Below are 26,301 nucleotides of genomic sequence, written 5' to 3' on the forward strand. Positions count from 1 at the left end.
TTACTGATGGGCTGGGTTTCCACTTTCACCCTGGGCCTCGGTGGAAATGATCTGTGATTGAAGGGGTGCAAGTTAGACCACGTGAAGAACTTACTTGTTTGGGGGAGAGCCCAGGCGTCCATCAATATCATGGAGTGAGGGAGCCAGGGCATTCAGGGAATCGCTGGGCAGAGGGAGGTGGGTGCTGGGTCTAGGACAGCGGCAGGGCTGGCTGGCCACCTCTTTGTTGGGGGCAGGCAGGGGGTGGGGAGAGGTACCGGGAGTGCTGAGTGGCCTAGGCTGGGCCAGGGGAATCTGTTTCTTTTGGATCTTAAGCCAAGCATGAGTTCCCTGCAGGTTTCTGTCTGCTTCTCTGGGGCTCTTAGGATCATCTTCAACTCCCAGTTGCCTCCTCTTCTGGGCAGCCCTTCCCTGGCCTGGATTGCACGCGGCCCCTTCCCCTCCTACCTCCCAAAATAACCTCTCTTGCCCTCCCCCCTGGCCATATCCCTTTACATCTGCTGGGCTCAGTTTTCTCTGGGCCAGGCTGGGTTAGAGGGACCCAGGAGCCCTCGCCTTGCTTTGCATTTTAAGCGGCCCCTGTTTTGCCCTGACTTGGCCTCCAGCCACGATGCCCTACACCCAGCCTACTCCCTCAGAGCCCCTTTGCTGTGGGGTTCTCTGGGCGTGGGGGTTTCCCACTGGTGCCCCCACCCCCAGCTTTGCACCCCCCCACCCTGCGGGAGGGAGGGAGCTGTTGTGGAGGCACCGAAGCAGAGGGAATGAGGGTGTGTGTGGGGTGGAGGTGGGGGTGGGGGGAGCTGCCAGGCCCATTAGGGCCAAGTCACTGCTCCAGCCTCCTCCCCATACACTCCACCTCCTGTGCACACAGAATGGAATCCAAAAGATCCCCTTAAATAGGTGGCTTCTCTGTTCCCATCCTGTTCTGCCAGGCCCATAGATAGGACTTGGAGCCAGGATTCCCTCCCACACCCTCATCTCTGGGGGCTGAGGCCCTGCTCACTGAGCCCCGATCTCATTTGTCAGATGGGCAGAGCGGTTCCTGCCTCCTGGGGTTGAGCATCCGAGGAGGTAAGGCACCTGGCACCTGGAGGACCCTCAGTGGGTCGCTCGCTGCTGTTCCTGTTTCGCCCGCTCCTAGCCCGGCTGCCGCGCTGGGAGGCGGCTCTCCAGCTTCTCTTCAGATCCATGCCGCTACCTCATGTCCATTATTAAAGAAAGATTCCTTCATTTATTTGAAAGGTAGAGTGATTGAGACACACACACACACACACACACACACGCGCGTGCGTGCGCTCGCGAGTGCACCTGCCTCTTCCGTCTGCTAGTTCACTCCCCAAATGCCCACAACAGCTGGAGAGCCAGGAACTCCCTCTGTCTCCCATGAGGGTGCAGGGGCCCAAGCACTTGGGCCATCTTCTGCTGCTTTCCCAGGCTCATTTGCAAGGAGCTGGATTGGAAGTGGAGCAACCGAGACTGCGATGTGGGATGCGGGAATCCCAAGCTCCAGCTTAACTCCCTGTGCCACAACCACCCCTACCCCTATTTAGCCTGGGCCTCCTTCATATCCCCTTCTTTCTCTCAAACTTCGGCCTGGTTGTGGAAATTCCTTCCCGAGTCTCACATCCACCCTTCAAGTGTGGCCCCCATAGGTCCTAGATCCTCAGACCTCCTTGTCTGCAGAGCTACAGGTACAGACAGGGGCTGACAGAGCTGGGGCTTTGCAAAGATGGCTGGGGGGGGGGGTGTGTGTGTGTGGGAAGAGGGGCAGGAGCAGCTGTCGCTGGGGCAGAGGCAGAGGAGGAGCAGCAGGAGGAGCCTGGAGGCAGGTGGGCCAGTGTGGGTGGTGGGGAGGGGAGTGTGGCTGGTGGGGGCCATCTGGGAAGGTGTGTGTGTGTCATTGTGACCTTTATTTACACCCATAGCTGTGTGAGTGTCTGCTGGGCTCGTGGGTGTGAGAAGCCTGGGCTGCCCACGCACGGCTAGGGAGCTGTCACGGACTGCACCTGCTCTCGGAGCCCTTGCTACAGCGAGTGAGAGGTAGAGCCGGGTGCCAGTGTCTCCTGCAGCTTGCTTGAGCCCACATCAGGTGTGCCTCAGTGTGCAGGTGCTGGCGTCCCACAGCCGGGGCTGGAGCCGCAGCAGCTGCCCCGCGTGGTACACTTCTGAGTCCATGAATATTTAAGGTTACAGGGCTGTGACGGGGTGATGCAGCCACTTAGTGGCTCCCCTCTCCCCTCCTCTGGGTTAATGGGGCCATTCTTTGTTGCCCTCAGCACTTTCTGCTTTTATTTATCTACTCTGCTCACTCCCACCTACCTCCAGCTGCATTAATTCGCTGATCCTCACAACCAACCGGGTGGAAGGGTAGGTATTAGCGTCTTCACTTTCCAAGGGTACTGTAGGGCGGGGTTGCTGACAGGGGCCACCTGGGCTGGCATCTGGGAGGTGAGGGTCCAATTCCCACCCTTGCTGCCAACTCCCTGGGTGAGTCCTCCCCTAACAATGCACGCACAGGCATACACATGAACATACACATGTACACATAGAGTGCACACATGTACACACACATGCCTGCATGCCCTGTGACAGGGATCTGGCGACCATGGGGGTCTCTTTCTGTCCTAATATTGTCACTCTGAGTTGTGGGGTGGGGTGGGGTGGGGGTGTCACACATTCAGGATGTCTCAGAACCCGGCTTTTAGCACCCAGCAGAGAGGGACCTTGTCTTTGGCTTTGCATTTCTCCTTGCCCAGCTGGGGCGGTGCGGGAGGCTCCTGCTTGTTGAATACAGGGTGCACACGCGCTGTGTCACCTAGCTTTAAGAGCTAGGGCTGGAGATGGCTTTTGTTTTAAAATTTTTATGTATTTGAAAGGCAGATAGAAGGAGGTAGCGAGGGAGAGCTAGATGGGGGAGGGTGAGAGAGAGCTAGAGTGAGAGCGAGTGAGAGTGAGAGCGAGAATGAGAGCGAGAGCGAGAGAGAGAGCGCAAGTATTTTCATCTGCTGGTTCATTCCCCAACTGCTGAGCCAGGGCAAAGCCCGGAGCCAGGTTCCCAATCTAGTTCTCCCACGTCGGTGGCAGGAACTCAATTACACGAGTCTGCCAGGGCCTGCATTCGCAGGAAGCTGGAGTTGGGGGCATAAAAGCGGCACTCTGATGTGGGGCACAGGCAGCCGGACCAGCGCCCTGACTGCTAAGCCAAGCAGCTGCCTTCATTCCCCGGAAGGAGCAATGACCCCACCCGCAAGGGGCCTCCTCGGAAGCCATGTGCTTGCACTCCAGGGCTGCATCTCAGAGCTGTGACAGATGCTCTGAAAACCTGCCCCCCCCCCGGGGGGGGAGTCTTTGACCTCTGCTGGGTTTTGCTCTTTTGCAAATGGCTCAGAGTCTCTAGGGGCCAAGTCTTATGAAGAGGGAGGGAGGCCAGGTAGGGGGCAGGCCTTGATCTGGAGCAGAAGCATGGGTGCCCTGTGGAGTCTGTGTGTCCCCTCGTCCCCCAGGGGTGCCAGGGCCCACCTAGGAATCTGTAGAGCTTCTTTGGAGCCCCAGGAGCAGCACTGGAGTAGCGACGTGGGTTCCCCGGGGAGACCTTGGGAGGCCCAGGCCCCGGGGCGGTGTGCAGCTCCGTGTGCCTGTGAAAAAGCCCATGGCAGCCGTTCTGCCAGGCTGGGGTGCACACCCCTGCAGCTGGCGCTCTTGGGAATGAGGCCAGAGCTGCTGACTCACACAGAGGGGCTGCTCACTTCCCAAGTGCTTTGCCTCTTTGCAAACTGTGGAAACCACCAGCACGGGTAGGGGGAACAGCCTGTGGGATCAGCCGGGCCAAGCTTCTGGGCTGGGAGGGCGACACTGAGGCCCGAGAGAGGGAGGAAGCAGCTCTCTTAAGGCCTGGAAGCTTGCCTGTGTTTTCCAGGGAGAAGGGGACTGAAACAGCAAGACCCAGATGACCCTCGAGATGTAGTGTAGCATCTGGTCCCCAGCACCCCAGTCAGCCCTACCATCCCCAACTCTCTCACAGGTTGAATTTTGAATATTTACATGTGGATATTGGATTTGTTCATTTACTTGAAAGACAGAGTTACAGAGGAAGAAGAAGAAGAAGAAGAAGAAGAGAGAGAGAGAGAGAGTTCTTCCACCTGCTGGTTCACTCCACAAATGGCCACAGTGGCTGGGGCTGGGCCAGGCTGAAGCCAGGAGCTCCATCTGGGTCTCCCACTGGGGTACAGGGGCCCCAGCAATTGGGTCATCTTCCATTAGCAGGGAGCTGGACTGGAAGTGGAGCAGCTGGGATTTGCACTGGCCTTCTATGGGATACCAACACGGTAGGCGCAGCTTAACCCGCTGGCTGTACTGCAGCTGCAGCCGCTGGCCCCCTTTCAAAAATGTTGATGCTCACGCCAGGGTGCCACACTGGGGATTGGTATGTGCTTAGTTATTGTGCTGAGCACTAGGGACCCAGTGGAGCGGAAAACAGAGAGCTTCTGTCCCAACTGCAGCCTAGCGGGAGCCAGGGCGGTGGTGGAGTGACCAAGGAGCCATCGTCACTCGAGAGGGAGCCATGGCGGGGGGGCAGGAAGAAGCCAGCACGACCTCCGACTGCCCACACCCCACCGCCCCCCTCCACACTGTGGCAGTCAGACCCCCAGCTGCTGGGGCATTGTGGCCCCTTCGGAGCTCAGCTGTGCTACCTTGCAGCTCTGTGACCCCAGGCAGGTTGCTTGACCTCTCTGAGTTTCAGTTTCTTCACCCTTAAAGGTAGATGAACAACGACAGGCAGCCCTGGTATCTACAGCGAGGGCTGGAATGATGCGAGCCGAGCCAAGAAGCACCTGGGAAAGTTTTCTCCCTGGACTCCGGGGAAAGCAGGGCTGGGGCCTGGGGCTTTCCTGGCTCTCAGAACCCGGAGGACAGAGGTGTGTGCCGGACACCTGCTCCTCCTGCCCCGGCTCCTTTGTCAGAGCAGCCGCTCTTTTGTGCGGTTGTGTCTTCCCCAGCAAGGGTGACCACCCTGCTCCGTTAATTAACACCCGCCTGGTTAATGATTAAATCTAATGACTTTGACAAGGGGGCGGGGAGAGTGGAAAATTCCGGAGGGAGGGCAGGTGACCAGGAGCAGGAGCCAACACCCCTGGGGCCCTGGGCTTGTTGTGAGCTGCTCCGATTCTCTCCTGGGGCTGCTCAGCAGGGGAGTGTGGACAGAGCCGGGTCATGTGAAGGTACAGCCCCGTCTGTCCCAGGCCTGGCACAGGGTGGCGGGCCCTGGCTTGCATTCCTGCTGGGGCTGCAGGGATGGGGTGTGACAGAGTTCAAATGTCCTGGGGTGGCCAAAACAAAGTATCCGCAGTTGGGTGGCCTAAAAATCACATGAATTGATTCTCTAGAGGTTCAACACAGGCTCTAGGGAAGACTCTGGCTTTGTTTCGGCTTCTGATGACCTCAGTGTCCCTGGCTTGTGGCAGCCTGGCTCCGTCCTCACCTGGTCTCCTCTCTCTTGTGTATCTTCCTCCTCCTCCTCACTTTAAAAAAAAGATTTATTTATTTACTTGAAGAGTTACAGAGAGAGATGGGGAGAGACAGAGAGAGAGCGAGGTCTTCCACTCGCTGGTTCACTCCCCAAATGGCTGCAATAGCCAGGGTTTGACCAGGCTGAAGCCAGGAGCCAGGAGCTTCTTCTGGGTCTCCCACATGAGTCCAGGAGCTCAAGCACTTGGGCCACCCTCCACTGCTTTCCCAGGTGCATTAGCAGGGAGCTGGATGGGAAGTGGAGCAGCAGGACACGAACCGGCATCTATATGGGATGCCAATGTGGCAGGCGGCAGCTTTACCTCTGTACCACTGCGCTGGCCCCCCATTTCATCATCTTACAAGAATCCCAGTCATTGGATTTAGGGCCCACTCTGAGTCCAGGCTAATTTCATCTTGACCTCTTCAATCACTTACATCAGCAAAGACCCTCTTTCTATATTCTGAGGTTCTGGGTGCATATGACCCTTTGGGGTGCCGTGCTGATAGGGCAGGGGCTTGGTGAGAGCTGTAGGATGCCAGGCAGCTGGGCTGGAGCTGCCGATAGCTCTTCTTTCCCCAGCAAATGACAGGGACCCTGGGTGTGATTGTGCTGGGTCTCAAGGGGCCTTGAAGCATAGGCTACTGGTGGGAAGAGGGGACAAACGGCTGCTCTACACTGCAGAACAGAATGCCGGGGGAGCTTTGAATGGGTCCCTGTAGTTTGGTTGCAGTGCGGGGAGACTGTAACCCGGGTGAGGCATAACCATGTTTGTCATATAATTAAAACTAAAGCTGCAGGGGCCTGCATTGTGGTGCAGTGGGTTAAGCTACTACCTGCAACACCAGAATCCCACAACAGAGCACCGGTTCAAGTCCTGGCTGCTCTGCTTCTGATCCAGCTCTCTGCTAATGCACCCAGGAAGGCAGCTCAAGTGCTTGGGCCCCTGCCACTCACATGGGAGACCCTGATGGAGCTCTGGGCTCCTGGCTTTGACCAGGTCTAACCCTGGCTGTTGCGGCCATTTGGGGAGTGAATCAGCAGATGGAAGATTCTGTCTGTTTCTGGTGCCCTGACTTTCAAATAAACAAAATAAATTTTAAAAAATATATAGTTGTGGCTGGCACCGCGGCTCACTAGGCTAATCCTCTGCCTGTGGCACTGGCACCCCGGGTTCTAGTCCCGGTCTGGGCGCCGGATTCTGTCCCGGTTGCCCCTCTTCCAGGCCAGCTCTCTGCTGTGGTCCAGGAAGGCAGTGGAGGATGGCCCAGGTCCTTGGACCCTGCTCCCGCATGGGAGACCAGGAGAAGCACCTGGCTCCTGGCTTCGGATCAGCGCGGTGCACTGGCCGCAGCGGCCATTGGAGGGTGAACCAACGGCAGAAGGAAGATCTTTCTCTCTGTCTCTCTCTCACTGTCCACTCTGCCTGTCAAATATATATATATATATATATATATATATATATATATAGTTGCATCTTGATGGCACAGTCCAAGGTGCATTTTAAGCTCATGACATTTCTCATTCCTGGCATTCCCTTACGCTTGGTTCAGGGTTAATCTGTCCCCTTGCTCCTGGGTGGAAAATCGAGAAAGCTTCTTAGCTTTTCTGCTCCCTCGCAGCTATGAGACAGTTTCAAACCAGAACTGAGAATGACTGGTCTAATGTAGGAATCAAAACTGGAAGCAGTAACTGTCACCTCTACAGCCTGCTGGGCCCTGCCCCTGCAGAAGCCATGGTACAGGAGCCAGGGCAGGGCTGGCTGTTCCTCTGTTCCTCCCCCAGGTACTCCCTTGCCTCGGGCCCTCAAACCCTCTCAGTGGCAGTTTTAGAAGGATGGGGTGTGATGGTGGGGGGCCAGAGGGGGTGGGGTGGGGGCAGGGGGTGGGATGGTGGGGGGCAGAGGGGGTGCGGTGGGGAACAGGGGGATGGGATGGTGGGGGGCTGAGGGGGTGAGGTAGGGAGCAGGGGGATGGGATGGTGGGGGGCAGAGGGGGTGGGTGGGGGCAGGAGATGGGATGGTGGGGGCAGGGGTGGGATGGTGGGGGGCAGGGGAGGTGGGGTGGGGAGCAGAGGGTGGGACAGTGGGGGGCAGTGGGGGTGGGATGGTGGGGGACAGAGGGGAGGTGGGGGCAGGGGTGGAATGGTGGGGGGCAGAGGGGGTGGGGTGGGGGCAGGGGGTGGGACAGTGGGGGGCAGTGGGGGTGGGATGGTGGGGGACAGAGGGGAGGTGGGGGCAGGGGTGGAATGGTGGGGGGCAGAGGGGGTGGGGTGGGGGCAGGGGGTGGGACAGTGGGGGGCAGTGGGGGTGGGATGGTGGGGGACAGAGGGGAGGTGGGGGCAGGGGTGGGATGGTGGGGTTCAGTGAGGTCAGAGCAGTCCGGCAGGTTTATGCTCTTTTGCATCACTTAGAGCCCCGCCCCTTGGGTCACCGTTCTCTCCTGGGGCTGGGGCAGAGGTGATCCTGGCTCCTTAGATCCTGCCTGTTCATCAGGCTCCCCTTGTCCCGGGAGCTTGCGACCCCTTCCTTGGCTGTTGGGGCCCCTTTATCCCCTGCGGTGGCCCTTTTGGGCAGGAAAGACCTCTGGGGATGCACCTGTCTGTCCTCGCAGGAACCTTGGCTGTTCCTTTCCTGCCAGGTAAACTTGAGGAGCCCAGGGCACCACCCCTGCAGGAGGCTCCTCTGTCTCCCTCTAACCTACAGGCAGCACCCTGGCCCCAGAACCCTGTGTTTCCAGCTCTAGGGGCCTCAGCTCTGGTGCAAGGCGCCTGACTAGGTTGGCGGCAAGGGACGGGGGGAGGATGAGGCTGACCACACTGCTTTCTCTTTTCCCTTCCTCCTTACAAAATCCCCCTGCATGGTGCTATGTCTGCTTCCCTTTGATATCCTGGATCTAGCCAAGGGGGACAGAAATACTCAAAAAACTCCCTGGAAGAAGGGGGGCTCGCGGGCTCCCACCACCACGAGGGCACAGGAACTGGAAAGCCTTGCTGGGTTTACCCCGTGTCATATGCTCACTGACGTTGCACCGGATGCCACCAAGATGTATGGCGGTTCATAAAAAATTAAACCACAATTTCCTTTGAAATTCTTCATATGACAATTTGGCACTTTGCTTTGAAATCGCTTCTCCTGTATCTCGGTGCCTAGCTGAAATTATAATTCCAATGTCATTTCACAAAAGCAAATGGGAGAGTTAAGGTTGTGTGGGTGTGTGGGGCTAGGGGGTTAGAATCAGGCTGTAGGTCTCCACCATCACCTCCTTGCCTGGGAGAGAGGACATTGCACAAACCACCCGGAGCGGGTGTGGCCACCAGAGGGCGACAGATCCTGCCTCAAACCCTGTGCTGGCCTCTGTCTCAATGGACCAGATTTCTTTTGTTCAATGTGTGGAGCCCAGGTTTCCGGACCCCGCTGCACTGGGGGCTCAGCTCTCCTGCTATCTCAACCTGTTCTCCAATGCTGACCTTGCTGCTTGTCTTCCTGTTTAAACCACACACACGCACACACACACACACGGCTCCCATTGGCAGGCTCACTGCCCCAAGCACCTGCAATGGCCAGCTGGGGTTGGGCCAGGCCAAAGCCCTGTGGGTCCTGTTTCTTGGTTGCCTACAGCTGCACCCCGGTTCTTCCCGTTAAAGTGTCAGAAATGACTCGGTCTGCATTCCACACTGGTGGCCACTCACTAAGCACCCACTCACTGGGTGATGGCTGCAGAGACAGACGCTTTGGGTGGGGTCACACTGCCTGGCTAGGAGTCCAATCCTGATTCTTGCAGGTGGGGCTGCTTGCTCTGCCTCTCCAGGGTTACCTCCCTGTCTCTGGAACAGGAATGAGAAGCCCTGCATCCTAGGGGTGTTGCAGGTAACACAGGAGAGCATGTACAGGAAACTCTCAGCCCAGCATTTATTATTAGAATGGTAATTATCTTCAGCTATTTCAAAGGCTGTCACATGGAGACCAGAGCTAACTTCCCTGGGCAGCTCCATCAGGCTGAGCTGCTGTCGCATGTCAGAGGGAGCCAGGTGCAGGGCTGGCGGGGCAGGAGAAGGCTCCAGTGTAGCCTCTAGAGCGGGGAGGAGGCAGCCGTGCACGGGGACAGCTCTGTGCCTGGAAGTGCCACGCAGAGGCTGCTGGGGCCTTTTCTAACTCAAGGCTGTGGGGTCCTGTGATTCCACGTGCAGGGGCCCGGCCCCTGGGGCAGCGGGAAGGAGCCGGCAGGGGCACAGTCAGGGTCGCGTGAGGCCCTGGCTGTCCTGTCTCATTGGGTCAGGAGGAGGCCAGGGGGAAACAGGCTCTTTGTTAGCTTTACCCGTGCCCGCTCCTGCCTCCGTGCCGTTGGGAGTGCTGGGGCTCCATCTTCTTCTATAAGACCCTGCCCCACGCCCCATCAGAGGCAGTGTCCATCGTGAGTCCCCCACCCCTTCCTGGGGCAGCGGGTTCTGAGAGTGGCTGCCCTTCCCAGGACTGGGCCTCTGAGCTCAGTGGCTTCTCAGTCCTTCCCAAGAGGACTCTAGGGGACCCTGGTCCGCGCCCACTGGAGGAGAGGGCTTTTCTCCGCTGCTCCCCATGGGCGAGGTGAACCCTCCTTGCAGAGCTCCCGTCCTCACTCGCCGTGACCTGGGGAGGGAGCCGCTTTCGTTCATGTCAACACAGTCCCCTCACTCATGAGTTCAATTCAGATTCAGTCGCTGAACTGCAGCTCTTTGCCCAGTAATTAGTGGTCAAGGGACAGGAGAGAAGAGAGAGAGCGAGAACGAGGGCTGGAGAGAGAGATCTTCCATCTGTTGGCTCATTTCCCAAATGGTCGCAATAGCCAGGTCTGGACCAGGCTGAAGCCAGGAGCCAGGAACTCCATCCAGGTCTCCCATGTGGGTGACGGGGGCCTAGATACTTGGGCCATTTTCTGCTGCCTTCCTAGTTGCTATAGCAGGGAGCTGGATCAAACGCAGAGCAGCTGGGACTCAAATCAGCACTCTGGTTTGGGATGCAGGCTTTGCGAGTGGTGGCTTAACCTGTTGTGCTGTGACGCCGGCCCCTGCTGTGCACTTTAGAAAGATCACCTGTCTAATGAGGGGTGGAGGAAGGGCTGGGAGGGGTGAGGACAGAGGGGATGAAGATTTCCAGGAAGCCACTGCAGAATGCCAGGTTTAAGTACAGTGGTGGGGCCTGGTGGTGGAGTGGAGGTGGAGAGAGGGAGGAAGTCAGTTATATCATGCATCACACATCACATGCTATATCACGTATCATACATCACATATCACATGCCACACACCATACGTTATATCACACATCATGCATATCACATCATGTTATATCACATATCACACACATGTTATATCATGTATCACAACCACACATCACATATCACAATCATGTGTTATATCACACATCATGTATATCATGTCATGTTATATTATGTATCACACGTGTTGTTTCTCATATCATACATCACATATCACATAACACACATCATATGTTATTTCACCCACCATGCATATCACATCATGTTATATCACATATCACACACATGTTATATCACACATCATGCATCACATATCAAACACCACAATTATATGTTATATTACACATCATACATATCACATCATGTTATATCACAGACCACACATGTGTTATATCATGCATCATACATCACATATCACAACCAGATGTTATATCACATGTCATACATCATATGCTTTTCTTTTTTTAGTTAGACAGTGAGAGAGAGAGAGACAGAGAGACAGGTCTTCCTTTTCCATTGGTTCACCCTCCAATGGTTGCTATGGCCGGCGTGCTGCTCCGATCTGAAGCCAGGAGCCAGGTGCTTCCTCCCAGTCTCCCATGCAGGTGCAGGGCCCAAGCACTTGGGCCATCCTCCACTGCCTTCCCAGGCCACAGAAGAGAGCTGGACTGAAAGAGGAGCAACCAGGACAGAATCTGGTGCCCCAACCAGGACTAGAACCCAGGGTGCCGGCGCCGCAGGCGGAGGATTAGCCTAGTGAGCTGTGGTGCTGGCCAAATACATCATATGCTATATCACATCTCATACATGTTATATCATGTATCAGATATCATACATCACATACCACACATCATGTTATGCCATATATAATACATCACATTATATCATGCATCATATACCACATACCACATGTCACACATCACATTATATATGTATCGTACATCACATTAAATCAAGTATCATATATCATGTATCACATATCATACATCATATGTGATACCAAATATCACATGTCACACATCATATGTTATATCACACAGCATGCATCATATATCACATATCATGCATCATGTTATATCATGTATTACAGATCGTATGCTATATCATATATCATACATCACACATCACATATCACACATCACGTTATATCATGTATTGTGCATCATATATCACGTATAATGCACCATTTATACCATGTATCACAATCACATATCATGTATCATACATCATAAATCATGTATCACATATCATATGTTATATTACACATCACATATCATATACCATGTATCCTACATCATGTGTTATATCATGTATCTTAGAGGGTGCAGTGCAGTGTGGAAGGGGGACCCGGAAGAGAGAAATAGATTGATGGCTGGGTGAGAAAGCCTCGGCTGGCTTTGAAAATAAAGGCATGAGGCCATGGGCCAGAGAGTGTGGGAGGCCTGGAGGAGCTGCAAAGGGCAAAGGTGTAGGTTCTGCCCTGGAGCCTTCAGGAAGGAATGGCGTCCCGCTGACACCCGTGGCTTCAGCCTCATGGGTCCCACTGTGACTTTGCAAGTACAGAACGGTCAGATAACAAACGTGTGCTGTTCTAATGCAGGAAGTTTGGGGGGAAGGGTGATTGTAAATAGAAAACCGATACAAGATGAAAAGCGGTCATGGTGGGGTGGCTGCCCCCTCCTGCAGGCTGGGGTGCTATGACAGCTGGCGGGGCAAGTGTATGTTGGGCTGTGCTCACAGCGGTGCTGGGTGCCTTGGCAGGGAAGGTTCCGGATGTTCCGAAGCAACTTTGCTTCCTTATCACCTGCCCTGTTTCTGGAGGGCACACACTGGACAGGGCTCCCTCCTCCTCCCCTTCTCCCTCCCCCAGGGAGCACCTGCTGTATTTCTCTGTTTAGTGGCTCAGGTAGGAAGGTGGAGAAAGGGTGCCTTTTGGACTTGTGTCTGAGTGACATCGTTGAGCCCAGTTTGGCCAGAGAGGCCAGTATGCTGTAGGCTGCCTGGCCCTTAGTTTGTGGGGACAAGTTTAATTTGGTGCAAAAAATTTTGAAATCCATGTGTATCTTTTTCTTTAATTTTTTTAAAAAAGATTTTTTAGACATTATGCTTTCTTTTAAAAAAGCTTTTTATTTATATAAGATGAACAAATTTCCTGCATTTCATATGTACAGATTTAGGAGCATGGTGACACTTCCCACCCTACTCTCCCTCCCACCCATACTCCCTCCCTCCCTCCCTCCCTCCCTCTCACTCATAGTCCCTCCCTCCCTCCATCCTCTTTCCTTTCTTATTCTTTCTTTTAATTTTCTCAATGATATACTTTCAGTTTATTTTATAATCATAAGCTTAACCCTCCACTAAGTAAAGAACTCAGCAAATAGTAGGAAGAAAAAGAAACCACTGTTTCTCAACAGTAGAGACAAGGGCTGTAAACTAATTAAATCTCAAAATAACAACTTCATTCATATACATTGCATTTTTATACTCTATTTGTTACCATAGATCAGACAAAACATGATATTTGTCTTTTTGGAACTGACTTATTTTATAATAAGTATAATGGTTGCCAGTTGCATCCATTTTGTTGCAAAAGATAGGATTTCATTCTTTTTTTATAGCTGTGTAGTATTCCATAGTGTGTATGTATACCACATTTTTTTAATCTGGTCATCAGTTGATGGATATCTATGTTGATTCCATATATTAGTTACTGTGAATTGAGCTGCAATAAACATGGTAGTATAGATTACTCTTTCATATGCTGATTCCTGTTCCCTTGAGTAAATTCCCAGGAGTGGGATGGCTGGATCAACGATATATCCATTTTCAGCATTTTGGGGTATCCCCATACTGTATTCCACAATAGCTGTACTAGTTTACATTCCCATCAACAGTGGATTAGGGTACCTTTTTTCCCATATCCCCACCAGCATTTGTTGTTTGTTGATTTATGCAGGAAGGCCATTCTAACTGGAGTGAGGTGAAATCTCATTGTGGTTTTGATATGCATTTCCCTGATGGCTAGTGATCCTGAGCATTTTTTCATGTCTGTTGGCCATTTGAATTTCATCCTTTGAAAAATGCCTGTTCAAGTCCTTTACCCATTTCTTAAATGGATTGTTTGTTTTGTTGTTGTTGAGTTTCTTGAGCTCTTTATAGATCCTGGCTTTTAATAATCCCTTATCAGTTGCATAGTTTACCAATATTTTCTCCCATTCTGTCAGTTGCCTTTTCACTTTCTTCAGTTTTTCCTTTGTTGTGCAGAAGCTTCTTAGCTTGATGTAACCCATTTGTCTATTTTTGTTTTTATTACCAGTGCTTCTGGGGTCTTTTCCAAGAAGTCTTTGCCTATTCCAATGTCTTGCAGGGTTTCTCCAATGTTTTCCTCTAGCAATTTGATGGTATCAGGTCATAGATTTAGATCCTTGATCCATTTTGAGTGGATTTTTGTAGAAGGTGTAAGGTAGAGGTCTTGTTTCACACTTCTGCACACAGAGAACCAATGTTCCCAGCATTATTTGTTGAAGAGACTGTCCTTTCTCCTGGGATTGATTTTAGCTCATTTTTCAAAGATTAGTTGGTTGTAGATGTGTGGATTGATTTCTGGGGTTTTTATTCTGTTCTATATGTCTGTTTTTGTGCCAGTGTCAGGCTGTCTCGCTTATAACTGCTTTGTAGTATATCTTGAAATCTGGTGTTGTAATGCCTCCAGCTTTGCTTTTGTTGTTTAAGATTGCTTTAGCTATTCAGGGTCTCTTGTGTTTCCATATGAATTTTAGCATCATTTCTTCTAGGTATGAGAAGAATGTCATTGGTATTTTGATTGTAATCATATTGAATATGTAAATTGCTTTGAGTAGTATGGACATTTTGATGATATTAATTATTCCAATCCACAAACATGGAAAATTCTTCCATTTTTTGGGTGTCTTATTTTTTTCTTTAATGTTTTGTTATTTTTATTGTAGAGATCTTTCACTTCCTTGATCAAAAGTTAAAAAGTTTATTTGAAAGACAGAAAGAGAGAGAAAGAGAGAGAGAGAAATCTCTTATCCACTTGTTCACTTCCCAGATGGCTCTGCAGCAGCCCAGGCTGGGCCAGGTTGAAGCCAGAAGCTCAGTCCAGGTCTCCTATGTGGGTGGCAGAGACCCAACAACTTGAGCCATTACCTCCTAGATTGTGCATTAGCAGGAAGCTGGAATCAGAAGTGGGGCTAGGACTTGAACCCAGGCGCTCTGATAGGAGCATCCCAAGTGGCTTCTTAATTGTTAGGCTAAATGCTTGCCCTCATGAAGAGTTTTTTGGTAATATGTCTTTTCCATAGAATTTTTGAAGATACCTGTATGTCCATTAGCAAAACTGTTGCTTTATTCTCCTTTTTGCCCCACCCCATTCTCTGGGAAACTTCTCCCATGGCCAGACTCCTGAGGTCCTTCCTGTCAATGCCAGTGGCCCTCCCTGGAGCTGTGCTGGGAAAAGTAAGACTTGCCTTGGGGAGCCCAACTACACTGGGTTTTAACAGCCAGGAGCTCTGAAGTATAACTGATTTACAACTCTGCAGGTGCATCTGAGGCTGGAATGAAATTACCCTAATTCCATGTGGGTACAGAGCCCAGGATGGCCAAATGTTGGCTCCAAATTATGTGCCTTAGCCTTTAGTAGGCAATGCTAGCCTGCCTGTCCTGGTATTCATCATCTGCTTCTTTTTGAAGTGCATTTAGGGTCACGAAAGGAATCACAGGGGAATTTTATTTACAGCTTGATCACAGGCTCTTGAAATTATTTCCTATCACACGGTCTCCAGTTGGCTTGGGGCTGGACATTCATTAAGCTAGACAGGGCTTACAGATTTTAGACGCCTGCTGTGGGATTAAACATGGAGCTGTGGTGGTCTTCACTCGGATGAAAAGGAACAGGACCTCTTAATATAGAAGTGTCACTGTGAATGAGCACGGAGGAAAACTCATTGGAATTATCCTAAACATGAAAGGCAGAAGAGAAATGAACAAGTTCTGTCCTCGGGACACTCTGTCTCAAGAAATCGCTGTCACTCGGAAGCCAGGAGACGTAAGTTCCACCATGCGAGGTAAATCATCTTACAGCGAGAAAAGTCAGAGGGGGAGGGGAAGGGAAAGTAAGGCAGCTGTTGGTTGAGCTGGGGGGAAAGACAAGATGTTCCTGGGAGAAGAGTTCTTATAACCCATGCTTCAGATATCTTAGAAGAAAGAGGAAATGCCTTCATGCCTAAACACTTTTAAGGCTGGAACTAGAAAAGAGCAGAATATTTGTTCATCACCAGATACTTGTGGCGGGGGTGGTGGTGGCTGCATCCCAGGGAGCTTTAATAACCGCGAACATAGGAGCAGGTGCTCTGCACAGTGGTTAAGACGTGGATTGGGACTCCCATGTCCCATATGGGAGTGTATGGGTTCTGGATCTGGCTCTGCCTCTGGTTCCAGCTTCCTGTCAGGGGCAACAGGTGAGGGTTCAAGGGGTTAAGTCACTGTCACACATGTGGGAGACCTGCACGGAGTTCCCAGCTCCTGGCTTCAGCCCGCTCCACTCCTAGCTGTTGCAGACATTTGGAGAATAAACCAGTGGAAGGGAGTTCTCCTTATTTGTCTCTTTGTCTTTCTGCCTTTCAATAAAAGAAAATAAATAAGTAAACAATGAAGAAAAAAAAACAACCCCACACTGGTCCAATACGGAGTGAGGCCACTAGGGGGAGCATGGATCCAGGAAACTGTTGTGGGGAGTGAGGGAATAAGCCGGCAGGTGCACTTCCTCTTGCAGGCATTGTTGGCTAAGTTTCCCAGGAGAGTTTGGGGAGTGGGTATTACCCACGACCTGAAGAGTCGTGCCCAAGAAACAGGTCGTGCTTTTCCTGAGATGATGAAACCTGCTCTAAAGAGAAGTGATGCATGAAAGGGGCAGACTGAGTCACTTCTGAATCAAATTGGGACGACTGGGGGCATTGCTTTAAATCCTAACTATCACCAGATGACAGAATGGACAGTGTGAACCCCCACCCTCCAATGGCCACTTGCTGTCAACATGTATGTCTTCCCGAGAGATCTCTCCCACTGGAGGTTGAAGGTCCCGTGCTGGGAGCTCAATAAAGAGCTGGCACAGACCAGAGCATCCTGGTGAGGTGAAGTTGAGGCTTGCTCTCTCTTCTCTCAGATGCCACACAGTTGCTGCCATGAGCAAGGTGACTCTGGCTGAGCTCGCGTGCCTCTGCACGGCTGTGGGAATTGGAGGAGGAAGAGGAGGAGGAGGAGGCTCTGCCTGAGCGGCCTCATTCTCACCGCATGCATTCTGCTTGCGTTCTGCCCTGGCTAACTAAGCATGACTGATTTCTGTCCCCTGTGCTGCCATGAGCGGCCCACCACTGTGACACTGAGGAGGAGAACAGGCGACAGGGCTCACGGGCAGCAGCAGCAGGAGTGAGCCCGGCCCGTGTGCACGAGCACCACCCTGATGCCAGCTTTTACTACTTCCTTCTCTTTCACCTTGAACCTGAGTGAAAACTTTTTATGCCACTGCACCCCTGCCTGCGGTCACCCCCACGCAAACCCATGCACTAGGTTTTGGGGAAACTGCCTTGCTCTGAGACCTGAGATGAAGCTCGATTTTGTGAGTTTTGCTGTTGTGGAGCTGGCGCTGTGGTTTCTGCTTGTGTCCTAGTTAAACAGACAATGACAACGAGGGGCCCATGAGCCACTAGGGGATGAATTAATAATCCTCCCCTTTGGAGTTGCTGGAGTAACTGCACACACTTCAGGGTTTGGGAAAAGACCAGCAGCCAGTGCCCTACCTCCTGCCATCACCGCTTCCCTCTGTCCCTAGGGGAGTGCCCCATGCTCATAGCTCTCCCCACTCCTCAGGGGGCTTGCGAGGTCTCCGCCCAGTCCCTCCCACAGTCACACCTTAGAGTCTGCAGAGCACTTCCCCACGTGGGGAAGCAGGAGTTGTGGAGTGTGCACCTGCCCTCTCCCTCCACATTCACATCTGGAGTAACAGCAGAGACCCTCTTCCAGCCCACCCCAGGAGGGCACACAGTTTTCCCCGGGTGTGGAGGGGTGCCCAGCCAGATCCTGGCAGCTGTTGCAGGGAGCAGAGAGCTGACCCTGGGGGAACAGGATGTCCTTTAGGCAGGAGCGCTAGGCAGTTGGACAGCTCCAGGTTCCTTTCGGTGAGAGCCCCTGGCACAGAAGGAGCCACATAAAACATTTTTTAAGGGTGGCATTTTGAACTTTCATTTTCTCTCATTTTAATTGGAAAGGGAAAGTGTTTCAACGCTGTACTTGTTTACTTTTAAAATCAGGAGAGAGTTTATGTTTGCATGTAGGGTAACATTTTGTTGTGCTGTTGAGTCCTCTGGTGTTTAATACTGCAACTTAGTGTTAGTCGAGTGAGCTGGCTTGAGCAACTCGCTGGGCTGACTGGAATCAGTCCTGGGGTTAATTTGTGCTCTGTTTTGTTTTTATTATTTATTTGGGAGGCAAAGAGAGAGAGAGAGAGAGAGAGAGAGAGAGAGAGAGAGAGAACCAGCGAGCTGGTGAGCACACACAAGAGAACGCTTCCCTCCTAGCTCACTCCCTGACTGCCTGCAGGACCTGGGGCTGGCCTGGGCTGACCCAGGGAACCAGGAACTCAACAGGTCCCCCGCGTGGGTGGCAGAAGGCTGAGTACCTGAGCCATCACTGCTGCCGCCCAGCATTAGCAAGAAGCTGGGTATGCAAACCAGGCACTCTGATACCGTATCCCAGTGTCTTTTTTTTTCTTTAAAGATTTATTTATTGATTTGAAAGGCAGAGTTACAGAGAGGCAGAGGCAGAGGCAGGGAGGGAGAGGGAGAGAGAGAGAAAGAGAGAGAGAGAGAGAGAGAGATCTTCCATCTGATGGTTCACTCCCCAAGTGGCAGCAACGGCTGGAGCTGAGCTGATTGCAAGCCAGTAGCCAGGAGTCTCTTCTGGGTCTCCCACAAGTGTTCAGGGGCCCAAGGACTTGGGCCGTCTTCTACTGCTTTCCCAGGCCGTAGCAGAGAGCTGAGTGGGAAGTGGAGCAGCCAGGACTCAAACCGGCGCCCATATGGGATGTCTTAACTGGGGGTTAACCTGCTGCTCCCTAATTTGTATCCTATTTAATCCAACTCAGAGACCTTAAGGGTCCACAGGAGGCTGTCCACCCCTCTCATTCCAGGAAGATACAAAGAATACTGGTAATACTAGGGTAACTGTGGCTGATGATAATCATATTTATATTTGATTTGATCATTCACATGGCATACATGTGTAGAAATATCACACTGCACTCCACAAATACATTTACTTATATGTCAAGTCAATGCAAAAAAATATTAAAAACAGAATAGTGGTGGGAAATTATATTTCAGTTTCTTCACCTGAAAATAGGGTTAACTTTGTAGAAGTCTTTTTTAAATAGATTTTATTTATTTATTTATTTATTTGAGAGGTAGAGTTACAGACAGTGAGAGAGAGAGGCAGAGAGAAAGGTCTTCCATCTGTTGGTTCACTCCCCAAATGGCCGCAATGGCCGGAGCTGCACCGATCCCCCCTAACTTTATGTCTTTGCAGGGCTTAGCAGGTGGCTATGAATAAAGCATTTGGACCTAGGGCCTTCTGTATAGTAGGAGCTGCATCCCACAGAGCCATATGATGAGGCCACTTTTGTAGGTCACAAATGACCCAATGCCTGTAAGAGGGGGAAAGGGGAGCTGTCTCTGACATTTCGCTGGCCTTCCCCAGCCCCTCCCCCCCCCCAGCCACACCTGCACTTGGTGGCAGAGCGCAGGCCCACGTGCTAAGAGATGGCACTGGGGACTAGGTTTCCCAGAGTTCCTGATTCCTTACACCGCCTTGTCCAGATCTCCCCGATCTTATGGCCAAGCTTGGCCAGTTTTCCCTCTGAGATGGTGGCTGGGAGGATGGGGAGAGAAATGTCAAGTTCAGACTGCCTCCCTCCCCACCGTCTCCTGCACTCTAGCGGAGGACTTTGCTCAGGCAATCGCGGGGACCTGACCATTCACCTCTTCCTAACCCCACCCATTTCCTCCCAAGTGGCCTCCAGCCCCGCCTTTTTTCCCACCTGCAGTGGAGGGAACGCTGTAGTCTCTTCCAATCGTAGCTAGCGTTCACGAACCTGTCCTCTCCGGGTTTGGCGTGAAGCAGCTTGGGTTTTCGACTCTTTGGTTTGGTGGAGTTTACCACCACATTCTCTTGGGAGGCCAGCTCCTCTCTGGAGATGAGTACCTCCTTGGAGAGGTCCTCAAGGGAGACCCGGTCCTTCCAGGGTGGTTGATAGGGAACAACTGGGGAGCTGGCACCAAGCAGATGGAGCAGAGAGGGCACAGTGAGAAGCAGCTGGCAGGTGCTGGTTCTTGTCCTTTAACCATCTGAGATAGGAGGTAAGTGGGGTTGAGTCACCACCTAATTAACATACGCCTAATTAACATACAGGACTTTTTTTAGTTTTACAGTCTAGTGTTTATTTTATGTTATGGCAGGTACACTTGACTTTAAAAATTTAAAGCATAGATTCCTTTCCTGGTTGTATTTTCTTTTTTTTTTCTTTTCTTTTGACAGGCAGAGTGGACAGTGAGAGAGAGAGACAGAGAGAAAGGTCTTCCTTTTTGCCGTTGGTTCACCCTCCAATGGCCGCCGCGGCTGGTGTGCTGCGGCCGGCGCACCGCGCTGATCCGAAGCCAGGAGCCAGGTGCTTCTCCTGGTCTCCCATGGGGTGCAGGGCCCAAGCACTTGGGCCATCCTCCACTGCACTCCCTAGCCACAGCAGAGAGCTGGCCTGGAAGAGGGGCAACCGGGACAGAATCCGGTGCCCCAACTGGGACTAGAACCCGGGTGCCGGCGCCGCAGGCGTAGGATTAGCCTAGTGAGCCGCGGCGACGGCCCTGGTTGTATTTTCTTATGATTGATTTCTTAATATGGTTGTATTACAATATACTCGGTTGTTTTTGGTTGAGCATATAGGATTAAGCACACATCATAACCCAAATCTGGGGCTGGCTCTGTGGCATAGCGGGTAAAGCCACCGCCTGCAGTGCCCACATCCCATTTGGGTGCTCTGATGTGGCCTGGGAAAGCAGTAGAAGATGGCCCAAGTGCTTGGGCCCCTGCACCCATGTGGGAGACCTGGAAGAAGCTCCTGGCTTTGGATCGGCCCAGCTCTGGTCATTTTAGCTGTTTGTGGAGTGAACCAGTGGGTGGAAGACCTCTCTCTCTCTCTCTCTCTCTCTCTGTGTCTGCCTTTTAAATAATGAATGATAATAATAAAAAGATACACATCTAGGAGCCCCTGAAAGTCTTGTCCTTGACTTGGACTACCATTGACGGGGAATTCCATTACTCCTGGCAAATTCGCCTTCCCAATGAAAAGAGATTAGCTTTGCAAATGCTTGTCCCATTATCCAGGGCTTTGGAGGAGTTCCTTACTACTGCTTCTTTTCCTCTGAACACTGGGAATTGCTTGCCTCTGCCTTCTCTGGCTTCTGCAGGTAAACTGGGGGAAGCTAGCTTGAGGTTAAACCACGTCCAGAACAAATCGACAAAAAGGAATCCTGCAGTGATCATGGTTTTTGGACTGTGGGGTGGGGACCTGGGGCAGATGAGCCCCCCTGACATCCTTGTGAAACCTTTTTTTTCTTGGTGGGAGTGTTCCAGGGAAAAGACCTCGGTTCTTTGTCTCACATGGAAGATGAATTTCCAAGCGGACAAGCAGAGAGATTTAAAAAGCAAGACTTACTAGAGTCAAAGGCCCCCAGCCAGAGGGGCATGGAGAGGGGGCTTCCAAGACAGGAAAAGACCTGCAGGGCCAGGTGGTAGTTAGGTTTTTAAGCACAATTTTGGAAAAACAAAACTTGGCAATCAGATTGACATTCAGTCACAAGGCGGGGACAAAACCCCTCAAAAGACCTACTGACGATGCTTTATCCTATCTGGCTTGGGGAAGGGTGAGCTAGGTCACTTGTGTTCACTGTAAACTGTGAGTCAGGAGGGTACAGTCACTACCCCCTTGCTATTCTCATGTAAATTTGGAGGCTTTCAAGGAGTGGGCAGGCATGTGCTTTTGACCTTGCTCAAAGATAAGCCTGGCAGGAAGGCAAGCAGTCTGCACCCCAAATTTCCACTGGGACCACCCTGTCTTCCTATTCACCCATCTGAGTCCTCACCAGGCCATCAGGGGTCTCCTCTACCTACTCTGTCAAGGACTGCACCTGTGGTGCAGCTCCACTGATTCCTGGCCTAGAGACCTTGGCCAGTGAGTGCATCAGGAAGGCTCAAGCCAGGAGGGGCTCTGTCTGCAGCACTGTGTCCCCCGGGGGAGAGTTCATGCTTTACTGGACAACCTTGCCCCGCCACCCACTTCCTCTAACAGGGATGTCAGCGGGACACTCACGGGCGTTTGGGTGCTCAGGCGTGAGTTTGTCTTCTGGCACTGAGAAAGAAGAGGTTAACGTGACCAGAGGTCTCCAGGCTGCGCTCTGCCTTCCTCTACTCCGTTGCTTGCCATTTACAGCGTATGTTTGTTTTTTTTTTCGCCCAGGAGGTGGTTCCATGGATGACAGGTCCTCCCCTAGCTGCTTAGTGTATCCCATGTGTGTGGCACAGGTGAATGAGGGTGTGCGTTCTCTTGTTCAGAGAGGGTAGGGAGGAGTAGAGAAGGGAAGTCTAGGGTGCTCTGGCATCGCCGAGACTGGAGTCTAATTTGAATCTTGGAGGAGCCATGTTCTGCCCTGATTTGGGTCCAGTTTGGCCACAGCCCCAAGCTGTCTAGGTTGCAGGATTCCTGGGGGCCATAAGCCCTCGCTCCTGCCTGCACACCTGAGTCATCGCTGGAGCCTGTTGATTCCCACCCCCCCACCCCCACCCCCCAGTGAGGAGGGCCTGTCCGAGAGCTGAGGGCACTCACCTTGCAGGACAGCAAGGGAGGTGGAGGCCAGGCTGGCCAGCAGCAGGATGGCGAGGAGTTTCATGGTGGAGCTGCTGCAGGCCCGCTCTTCCCGGGGAGGCTGCGTGGAGGTGCGGAGGAGGCGGCTGGCAGGGGCTGTATTTATTCTGGGGGTATGCGTGGGCTCTGGGGAAGCTGGCTCAGGATTGGACCGGGGAGTTTCCCATTCTGAAAGCATTTGCTTTTGGGAACCGGAGCTTCTGAGAAACCAGTTACCAGGAATGTAGGGCCCCCAGCTTTCCCCAGGCTGGACTTGTGCCAAGGTGTGCCAGCCCCAGGCTCCATCCCTGCAAGTCCTTGGAACAACTTCCCAGGCGAGTGGTCCCTCCTGCAAGTCACTCATGACTACTGTTGTCTCACTTTTATTTGTGTGATCATTTGATTGTATCCGTCTCCCACATCTCTGCTTCCATGGTGGTTGGATTGTATATTTTTCTTGCACCTTGCAAGTGGCTGGCGCATGGGAAATACTAGTGAGGTGATGAATCAGGGTCAAGCTGTCTTCTAGGGTGCATGTAAAACTCACCACTGGTTCAGGAACCAAGGAGAGAGGCAGGTATGAGATTCTGACTGTATGCTGGGCTCTGCTCACGAGCTATGGGTGGGAGGTACATGCTCTTTACCACGCAAAGAAACTGATGTTCATAGAGATGAGAGGACATGTGCGAGGTCACATAGCCAGGTAGGGTTGGACCTAGGTCAGTCTAACTCCATCGCCAGGGCCCAGGGCTTTAGAAGGAGCTCAAGAGGGAGCAGTGGGATGCATGTTCTGGGAGCCCTCTAGAGAGCAGGGCAGGGGGAGGGCCCAAGGCTCAGGCCCTGGTCTTGGACCTGGGATCTGAACTCGTTGATCTGCTGTGTCCTTGTCCAGCTGGAAGCCTGGATGATCTCTCGGAAAACTCTGTTTTGCATCAGCTCCAGGAAGGAGAGGGCCGCTGTGTCCCGAGGCTGAGCCTGGTGTCCTCAGTGGGGAGCAGGGCTTGTTGTGTGTGTGGGCGGCCTGGAGGGGGCCGGGTCCTGCCTCCAGCCCACAGAGGAGGCTACGCTGTGCCTGTCAACATGAGGTGCTCCCTCCACTGCCCAGGGAGGGAGCAAGGGGAGAGCCCTGGGGTCTGGCAGGTGCACAGCTCTTTTGCAGGGTGAGGTGGTGAGGTGAAGGAAGTTTGTCTGGGCTGCCTCCCACTTGTGCTTCCTCACCGATTTCCCTCTCTCTCCAGAGACCTCCCCTCTCGCAGCCGGGGGAGGAACGGGGACAGATGCGATGTTCACAGCTGGTCCCTGGGGGCAGGGTTTCAGGTGTGCAGGCTTCTGTTTGTTTTCTTTCTTAAGATTTACTTATTTATTTGAAAGGTAGAGGTACAGATGAGAGGGAGAGGGAGAGGGAGAGGGAGAGGTGTCTTCCATCCGTCAGTTCACTTCCCAAATGGCTGCAACAGCCAGCGCTGAGCCAGGCAGAAGCCAGGAGCCAGGAGCTTCCTCTGGGTCTCCCATGTGGGTGCAGGGGCCCAAGCACTTGGTCCGTCTTCTGCTGCTTCCTCAGGTGCATTTGCAGGGAGCTGGATTGGAAGTGGAGCAGCCAGGACTCGAACCGGTGCCCATAGGGGACACTGGCATTTTAGGCAGTGGCTTTACCCGCTATGCCATAGTGCTGGCCCCTTGGAGGCTTTTTCTAATATACCTAACCTTCAACAGGCGGAGGTCCCCTCTCCTCCTGATGATGCTGTCTTAGTGTTTCACAGCTCTTCTGTCCTGTAGTCTGTCTACACTGCAGCCTGCCCTCTGTGCTAATGCTAGAGGGATCTCCCGAGGTTTACCCCATTTCTTCGTTCCAAAACCTTAGTAACCTGGTCCTCTTACCTGCCCCACCTCATTTTTTTTTTTTTTTGACAGGCAGAGTGGACAGTGAGAGAGAGAGACAGAGAGAAAGGTCTTCCTTTGCTGTTGGTTCACCCTCCAATGGCTGCCGCGGCCGGCGCGCCGCGGCCGGCGCACCGCGCTGATCCGATGGCAGGAGCCAGGAGCCAGGTGCTTTTCCTGGTCTCCCATGAGGTGCAGGGCCCAAGCACCTGGGCCATCCTCCACTGCACTCCCTGGCCACAGCAGAGGGCTGGCCTGGAAGAGGGGCAACCGGGATAGAATCCGGCGCCCCGACCGGGACTAGAACCCGGTGTGCCGGCGCCGCTAGGTGGAGGATTAGCCTAGTGAGCTGCGGCGCCGGCCTCCACCTCATTTTTTAACTCCACGCAGCACTCCCTACTCACGAACGTGTTATACAGATGGTCTCCAGATGATGCTAATTTTGGCTTGGGGTTTTTTTTTGAGCTTTGAATTTTGGCTTTTTTCGGGGCTAACGATTCGTGGTACAATGCTCTCTCGGGACGCAGGGCAGCAGCAGCGAGCCGCAGTGAAAACGGAGATCACCAGGGTCAACAGCCGGCACGCCGTAGTGTGCTGTGTCCCCAACCTCGCATGTTTGCTAGGGGTTATGCATATCCAGTCTGTTCGAATTTATTTGGGGGAGCACACACACACACAGGGAGAGAGGGAGAGAGGGAGAGAGGGAGAGAGGGAGAGAGGGAGAGAGGGAGAGAGGGAGAGAGGGAGAGAGAGAGAGAGAGAGAGACAGAACACTCCTATCCACCAGGGCTGGGCTGGAGCCGGGAATCAGGAGCCCAAGCCAGGTCTCCCACATGGGTGGCAGCCACCCAGTCACATGAGCCAGCATCACTGCCTCTCAGGGTCCACGTGGGCAGGAAGCTAGGATCAGCAGCGGCAGCTGGGAATCGAATGTGATGTGGGCCGTGGGTGTCTTAACTGCTGGGCTACAGGCTTGCTCCCTCTTCAGTATACTTTGACTTAATGATACCTTCATTTGCGATGGATTTGTCAGGATGTAAGCCCATCACGGGTTGAGGAGCTTCTGCTCCAGTTCACGCTGATCCTGGGTCACCAGTGCTCTGCCCTCTCCATCTGCTGCTCCAGCCCCGGTGTCACCTCCTCCCCGGAGAGAGCTCACCCCCTCACCTCCCCTGGTTCACCACGTCACCTTTGGTTCTACAGTACGTTGTTTATCTCTGCAGCTTCTCACCGTGGAGTGTAGCTATCCGTCTTGAAATCTATTGCTCTCACTGGTCGATTACCGTTTTGAGAACAGGAACCTCAGTGTACTTAATTCATTTAGCATGGACCTCAACACTTGCTAAGTACTCCAGACTAGTTTTGTTCAATGACTTAATTTGCCCATTGAAAGCTGGCCCCTGGGGATGTTTGACCAAAGAAATATCTACGGTGTGTGTGTTTGATCTCTGCGAAGCCTTCCCCTTCAACAAATAAATACTTCAACAAGTGTACTGAATGCTTGCCACACTCGTCTACCAGTGGGCGTGGGAGCTCCAGTGCCGAGCACAACACACCTGCTTCCTGCTCTCACAGGTGAGGTTGCCAGAGAAAGGGAAGTCGGCCAGTCTGGTGTGGATTTCAGGTAAACGGTGGAGATATTTCTAGCGTGAAGATGTCTCTAATCCTGCACAAGACACAAGTATGTCTCCAATCTATCT

At 52.6% G+C, this 26,301-nt stretch overlaps 2 long non-coding RNA genes across 35 annotated transcripts in view; one reads left to right on the top strand and one right to left on the bottom strand.

Annotated features, from left to right (window-relative positions):
• LOC103348286 (uncharacterized) overlaps positions 1–26,301 on the top strand; it is a 160,124-nt gene that overhangs the window by 4,295 nt on the left and 129,528 nt on the right. The window lies entirely within an intron of this gene.
• LOC149123481 (uncharacterized) lies at positions 13,929–25,267 on the bottom strand. Its single transcript, XR_016216141.1, has 3 exons — positions 24,970–25,267; positions 22,706–24,610; positions 13,929–20,174 (listed from the first exon to the last, which is right to left on the bottom strand). It is a non-coding gene; the product is annotated as an uncharacterized LOC149123481 (long non-coding RNA).

Source organism: Oryctolagus cuniculus, chromosome 11, assembly GCF_051225735.1.
Source record: "Oryctolagus cuniculus isolate XC-2025 breed Fujian yellow rabbit chromosome 11, ASM5122573v1, whole genome shotgun sequence".
Lineage (NCBI taxonomy): Eukaryota > Metazoa > Chordata > Mammalia > Lagomorpha > Leporidae > Oryctolagus > Oryctolagus cuniculus.